We start from the raw sequence: 7,343 nt of genomic DNA on the forward strand, positions 1-7,343 counted from the left end.
TTAAAGTTCTTAAGCATGGATTTTATAAGGGAAGGTTTTCAATTATTACTTAAGTCATATCAGAAAATTACTTTATATTTTAAATCGATTCAAAATAAGTTTGAGTAGCAATTGTAATAAATTCACTCATTGTACATGGATGCATCTATCGAGCACTTAAAACTTCACCATATATTTCTCTACTTGTCGCTGTTGTTAGTTACTGTGGAGTTGATCCTTACTCAAAGTGACTAAACCTGTGCAGAACAGAAATACTTTACAGAGTTTTCAAGGAGAATGCTTGGAAGCAGATCATCGATCCTATAAATTGAGGTGCCTGTGGGTGGATTCTAACATGTGTCTGTGACTACCAGTTAAAAACATAATGCTTTCTACCACTGTGGTGGAGTGAAACATCTTAATCGGGTTTTTCTATCACTGCATCTTTAACTGTCGCCAAATGATTGCATGGGATTATTAGTGTAGCGCTAACAGATGGAGAGAAGCTTTGGAAGCACTGAAGATGCACTGGAAGCATTCACTCATCTTTGCCAGAAATTTAGAAGACAGCTAGCTGGCCAACTGACTAGAAGAGATTCATATTTGTGTCCATTCAAAAGCATGGGGACCCAACATGAAAAACACTATCATTTATGTCAATTATATCATTATATCAATGATATCATTTATATCACAGACAGCAACTGCTACTGCTGCACATTTACAAGGAGCTGCCATTAGTTCAAGCCAGGATCGGAAGGTGTGGAACAAGGGATAACATTGTTGATATCAGATGGCAAAAAGCAGAAACTATCAGACATATTTACTTGTTTTGTTGACTATGCAAAGGCATATAATTATGTGGCTCATAATAAACTATCTACAGTCTTGAGAAGAATTGGAATTCCAGAACACTTCATTGTGCTCATTCAAAACTTGTACATGGATAAAGAGGCAGTTGTGAGACCAGAACCAGGGAATACTGCATGGTCTAAAATCAGGAAAGGTGTCGTATCCACTCACCATACTAACTTCTTCAATCTATATACTGAGCAAATCAGCAGGAAAAAAACTGGATTATATGAAGAAAAGTGCAGCATCAGGACTGAAGGAAGGCTTATTAACAACATATGCTATTCAGATATCATAATCGTGTTTGCTGAAAGTGATGAATTGAAGCACTTGCTGATGAAAATCAAGGATTATAGCCTTCAGTACAGATTACAACTCAAAGTAAGGAGGAGCAACATCCTCAATAGGTAACATCGTGATAAACAGGAACGGGTTGAAGTTACCAAGAGTTCTGTCTTACTTGGATCCACAATCAATGCTCATGAAAGCAGGCATCAGAACATCGAAAGACATATTGCATTTGGTAAATCTGCTGCATAAGACGATTTTGGAGTCTTGCAGAGCAGGAATGTTTCTTTGAGGACTAAGGGGCGCCTGTCCCCAGCCATGGTATTCTCCATTGCATCATATGCATGTGAATGTCGGACAATGAATATGAAAGGCTGTAGACTAATGGATGCATTTGAATTGTGGTGCTGGTGTAGAATATTAGAAGGACCATGGACTTTCAAAAGGGCAAACATCTGTATTGGAAGAATTAAGGCAGGAGTGACTCCTTGGCTGCAAAATTGGCAGTTCTTCATGTTAAGTACTTTGGACATGTTCTCAGTAGAGACCCGTCCCTAGGGGAGGACATCAGCTTGGTAAAGTGGAGGAGAGACAACAAAGGGAAAGGCCCTGCAAGAGATGTACTGCCACAGAGGCTGCGCATGCAGGCATAGGAATAACTGTGAGGATAGCGCAGGATCTTGAAGTGCTTTGTTTTGTTGTGGAGACGGTCACTATGGGTTTGAGCCAACATGACAGCTAACAATAACTACAACAATCGAGGGGATTGATCAATTTTAATTACCATCACACTAGCTATATGGATGAGGCATCATTGACACAGGAAGAAAGGATAACTCCAGGACCAGCAAGAATGGAATGCATTTGGATCTCTCTCTGTAATCATGCAGGCTGAGAACAGAGGCACCAGATACTGAGGCAAAGAGACAGAGATACCAAAAGCAGTGCCTAGATTAGGAAGCTGTGATGAAGAGCAGCAAGCTGGCTTCCTGGCTCCCCCAAGCACAGACCAAGGGACCACAGGGCTGGGAATATAAGCAGTAGGTAGGTACTTGCTACTGACTGAGTCAAGGTGTTACTGTGGGCCAATGAGTGTATCCATGGTGTTATCCTGTTAACTTCCCTAATAATCCCAATAACTGACTGTTGTCTATAAGTTCTGTATAGCCACAGCAACAAATTATCAAACCAGGATAGAAGCAGAGTGCTGTAGGAAGTCCGGTTGCCGTCACACTAGTTAAAGAGGGATGGAGCATGGTGGCATTTCTGACTTCTGCCTCATAGCACAATGAGGGCCAAAGAAGGCCAGCTATGGCTCCTCCATGCTATTTATGTAACCATGAAGGATCCCATTTTTCTCACTTATATTGAGATTTATGCTTAGTTTATGGCCAATTTCCAAACATACATTTTGTTTGTTTGTTTTAACCTTTAATATGTGAACATTTTGTCTTATAAAATTGTTTTAAATAGAGACATTCTGATTTTTACATTCCTATTTTAAGTGTTATGGGCAAAATTTTCCACTATTTTAGATCTTAAATACTCAACACATACTCTTTGCTCTTTGTATTGAGAATTTATGCAAAGTTAAAGTCCTATAGAAATGTCAATTCCAGATTATTTACTTAGGAATCCTTCATATTTGTCATAAAAACCTACCCGTTTTCAAGTTGTTTCTTAAAACGATAATTTTACATTATATTAGATATATTCTTTAGGATGTATATAAGTGCAGCCAGTTTGATTTTGTAGGACTAACTGATTATAGACTGCTGACAAATCACAACTAATCACATGGTTAGCATCTTAAACATGGGAACAAAAAGACTCAGTAATTAAGACATTGATTATAAATGAATGAATATCTTTCTGCTCTTTAAATAATTTTTAGTTATACTTTCCTTTCTTTTGTCACTCATGTTTTATTTTAAGAGCTTCTAAGCTAGAAGTTACATTATGAATGTCAAATGAAAAGATAAATTTGAATGAGAATTTTACTAACTCTATTCTCATTGGAATACATTAATAATAAAATAATCCAAAATATAAATATATCTTATTAGTTATTGGATTCCTGGTTTTTGTTTTACAGGATAATGTTTAACCATAGTTAAATTAAAATATACTTGCATTCACTAATGTGCAAATTAAATACCATATAGATGGACCAGTTTATTGTTAAAGAAGAAGCAAAAAGATCTTGATTCATCTGCTCATAAATTGTATTTCTGGGCATGTGGGCTTTCCCTGTAAAAGTGAAAGGAGTAGGTGTGTTTACACCATTGTAAAGATCTATTTTCAATATACATAAATCATATAAAATCAAGTAGTATAACTATTTTGATCCTGATGATTTATAAAATTATTATTACTTAAAATGTATGCTTTCCCACTTAGAGAATTGCTAGGGTTAAAGAAGTAGATAAACATTTGTTTTTTAATGAAGCCATTTCATTTCTTGAACTGTATTGGCATACAAAGGTGACTACAGTATCTTGTGTCACGTTTACTCTCTGGTCTTACATTTACAGGTGCTCAATTTCATCTGTGAATTATTTCTCCTTTGTAGTTCATCCCAATTTACATGGTCTTAAATGTTATAAATTTCATTGATTTTTAAAATCCACTTTTAACTTCTGACTTTTAAATAATGTGTTTGTCAACATTTAATAGCTAAGTTCATCACCTCCGTGACATTTTAATTGATGCTTTTAACAGGGAAGTACTCTCAATGTGTGTCTAATACAACTATTAATCTTAAGGAATTCCAAAAGAATAATAGATGCTACTTACATGATTTTCACCCCCTGAGAAAATATTAGGATTTTTTTTAAATGTAAGTTTTATATACTTTTCAGTGGGCCTTAGGACTAATTATGCTACAATAAAATCATGCTTTGGAAACTGACAATCTATTTGTCAATGTCCATAATCTGTATGTGACAATTAGGATGCTGGCTATAGCATATCTGTGCTCACTAAAGCATAATGTGTTCTTGACAATATTATATATAAACTCTCTTCATAAGAATTCTGTTGGCTTTTGAAATAACTAAAACCCCTCAAACCAAAAATTAATGTCAATTTTGAATGTTGATGGAAGAATGAGAATTCCGAAGCCCTTTATTGTGCTTATGTAGAACTTTATGATGCTCTATTGACAAAAGTTAATGTTTTTGACATTAGTGGATTTCAAGTTGCATGGAAAGAATTAGATAAAAACAAGGTTTCAGAAATTGACAAAATACTAACAGAAGCATTTTACCAAGTGGATGAAGCACTAGAAACCCTTAGCAATCTAGGGAATTTGGAAAGGAGCTACTTGGCCAACAAACTGACTGGAAGAGATCCATATTTGTACCCACTCCAAAGAAAGGTGACCCAAATCTTCACTGACTTCACATGAAAGTAAAATGTTGTTGATGATCATCTAATAGCAGTTTCAGCAGTACCTTGACTGGGATCTACCAGATATTAGAAGAGGACCTGGAAGAAGGAATATTATTGCTGATGTCACGTAGATCTTGGCTAAAAGTAGAAAATACAAGACAGATGTTTACTTGTGTTTTATTTACTATCCCAAGCTCTTAGACTGTATGGATCATGACAAAATATGAATAGAGTTGAGAAAGATGAAAAATCTCAAAACCCTTCATTGTGCTCAGACAGAACTTGTAAATGGATTAAAGGGTGAACAGAGCAAAGGAATAATGCATGGCTTAAAAAATCAGGAAAGGTGTGCATCAGGGTTTTATTTTCTCACCATACTTATTCCATTTTTATCCTGAGAATATCACCAGAGAACCTGGCTTTTCATGAAGAAGAATGCAGGATTGGAGGAAGACTGATGCAGATCACACACCTTTGCATGCTGAAAGCTGGGAGGACTTGAAGCCCTCGCTGATAAAGATCAAGGATCACAGCCTTTAGGATGGATTACAACTCAAAGTACAGAAGACCAAAATCTTCACAACTGGTCCAGTAGGTAACAGCTTGATCAATGGAGAAAATATTGAGGTTATCATGGTTTTGTATTGCTTGGATCTGAAATCAGTGCTGATGAAAGTGTCAGAGAAGAGATCAACCAATGTTGTCCACTGGGTAAATCTGCGGGACAAGACTTCTTGTGTGGGAAAACAAGGGTGTGACTTTGAGGTCTCGGTGCACTGATCCCAGGCATGGTATTTTCAATCACATCATATGCATGTGAAAGTTGGACTTTGAATAAGGAAGACCAGAGAAGAATCAACACATTTGTATTGTGGTGTTGACAAAAACAAGCACGATGGACTACCAAACGGACAAGTCTGTCTTTGGGAAAAGTACTGCCAGAGTGCTCCTTAAAGGCCAAGATATTTTGGACAGGTTTTCAGGAGAGTTCCGTCCTTAGAGAAGCATATCAAGCTTGGTTAAGAAGAGGATCAGAGAAGAGAGGCAGGCCCTTAACAAGATGGATGGAGAGTGAGAGGCTGCAACAATGGGCCCACGGCGTGAGGATGGTGCAGACTGGGGCAACACTTCATTCTGCTGAGCAGGGGGGCACCTTGGGTCAGAAGTGACTTCATAGCACCTAACAACAACAGCAAAATGTCCATCTGGGATTCATCAGATATATATTAGAAGACTTCCATCATGATTATAAGAGTAGTGCATATGTAAGCATTTGAAAATGAGAGAATATAAATTGATAACTGACAAAGGAATATATTTTATATTATAAAAAGTTCATAAGTAGTATCGTTTTACCGTGTTTTTAAAAATAATGGGTCAACAAACTATGAATTTATAGTGTTCTCAAGTAAACCTTGCATACATGAAATTTACTAGATATATAAATATTTTAGTCAATATTTATTTTAACCTTTTCATGTGTCTAATTTCTCAGTATGCAGACACAAAGGAAGACCCGATCTTTAAGAAACTTGCATTTTGTCATAATGAAAATAGACGATAATAGATCTGAGACAGACGCAATAACAGACCTTGATATTTCGGTTTGTAATTGAAAAAAGAGGAAGTAGAAGTTTTCCCAGTTGGTGATGTTTTCATTCAGTCCAAATAAATGATTACATATGAGCTTATTGTTACTGTTTGCAAGTAGAGAAGTACTTTATTTTCAAAACCTGTGCCTCCTTAATAAAGGAACACAAAATCTAATAGGTATCAATATTTTTAATAATCTTATGCATACAGTTGACATTTCATGTCTGAGATTTTACATCTACAGATTAAACCAACAGCAAACAGGAAATGTTTGCAAAAAATAAAATATGTCTTGGAAACAGTTCTTTGAAGGTTAAGTGAATAAAGTATTACTTATGTAGAATTCATGAAATATTAGGTATTATAATGAATTAGAGATAATTTAAAGAATATAGGAGAATGTTCATATAGCTAATTTATATGCAACTACTACATAATTTTATACTTAAGCATCTGCAGATATTTGGTATCTAAAGAAACCTGGATAATAAGGTACAATTGTACTTGTTTGTGTGCCAATATGTTAGACCATTTGAGTGAATATTGCTGGTATATATTCACAACATTTCATTTAAAATAGTACAAGTCAGTATAATTATGCCCTATACTTTCATCCACCAAATTGTGACATTTTGTCTCACAAAGATTTCAATCATTAAACAGATGGACACCTAACATATCTCCATATGTGGCTCTATTGACAAGGGGACTATTATATATCTTAAATTTGAGGTTTAATGAGTGATAAGAAGAATAATATTAACTTATGTGACTCTAACACTTGTTTTTAAATAATAAAATTTATTGTGTATGTGCAATTTGTATATAAGTATCTATGTACATATATATTATTCAGAATCCTTGTTCAAGATTTTTGTCATCAGTATTTAATTTTAAAATAATGCAATAAATATTTTTTAATCAATTTATTGGGGCTCATAGAATTCATCACAATACATAGATCAATTGTGTAGAGCACATCTATACATTTCCCAAAATTCGCTTGCCTCTTGGGTTCCTGGAATCAGCTCATTTTCCTTTTCCCCCACCTCCCCCTCCCTTCCTCTGCCCCCGTCCCCCATGCGCCCTTGATAATTTATAAATTATTATTATATCTTATATTACACTGCCCGGCGTCTCCCTTCACCTACCCCTCTGTTGCCCATCCCCCAGAGAGGAGGTTATATGTAGCTCTCTGTGATCAATTCCCCCTTTCTACACCCCCCTTCCCTCCTGGT

This window comes from Echinops telfairi, unplaced genomic scaffold (assembly GCF_000313985.2).
Source record: "Echinops telfairi isolate 266 unplaced genomic scaffold, ASM31398v2 ScPeMD7_11;HRSCAF=52, whole genome shotgun sequence".
NCBI lineage: Eukaryota > Metazoa > Chordata > Mammalia > Afrosoricida > Tenrecidae > Echinops > Echinops telfairi.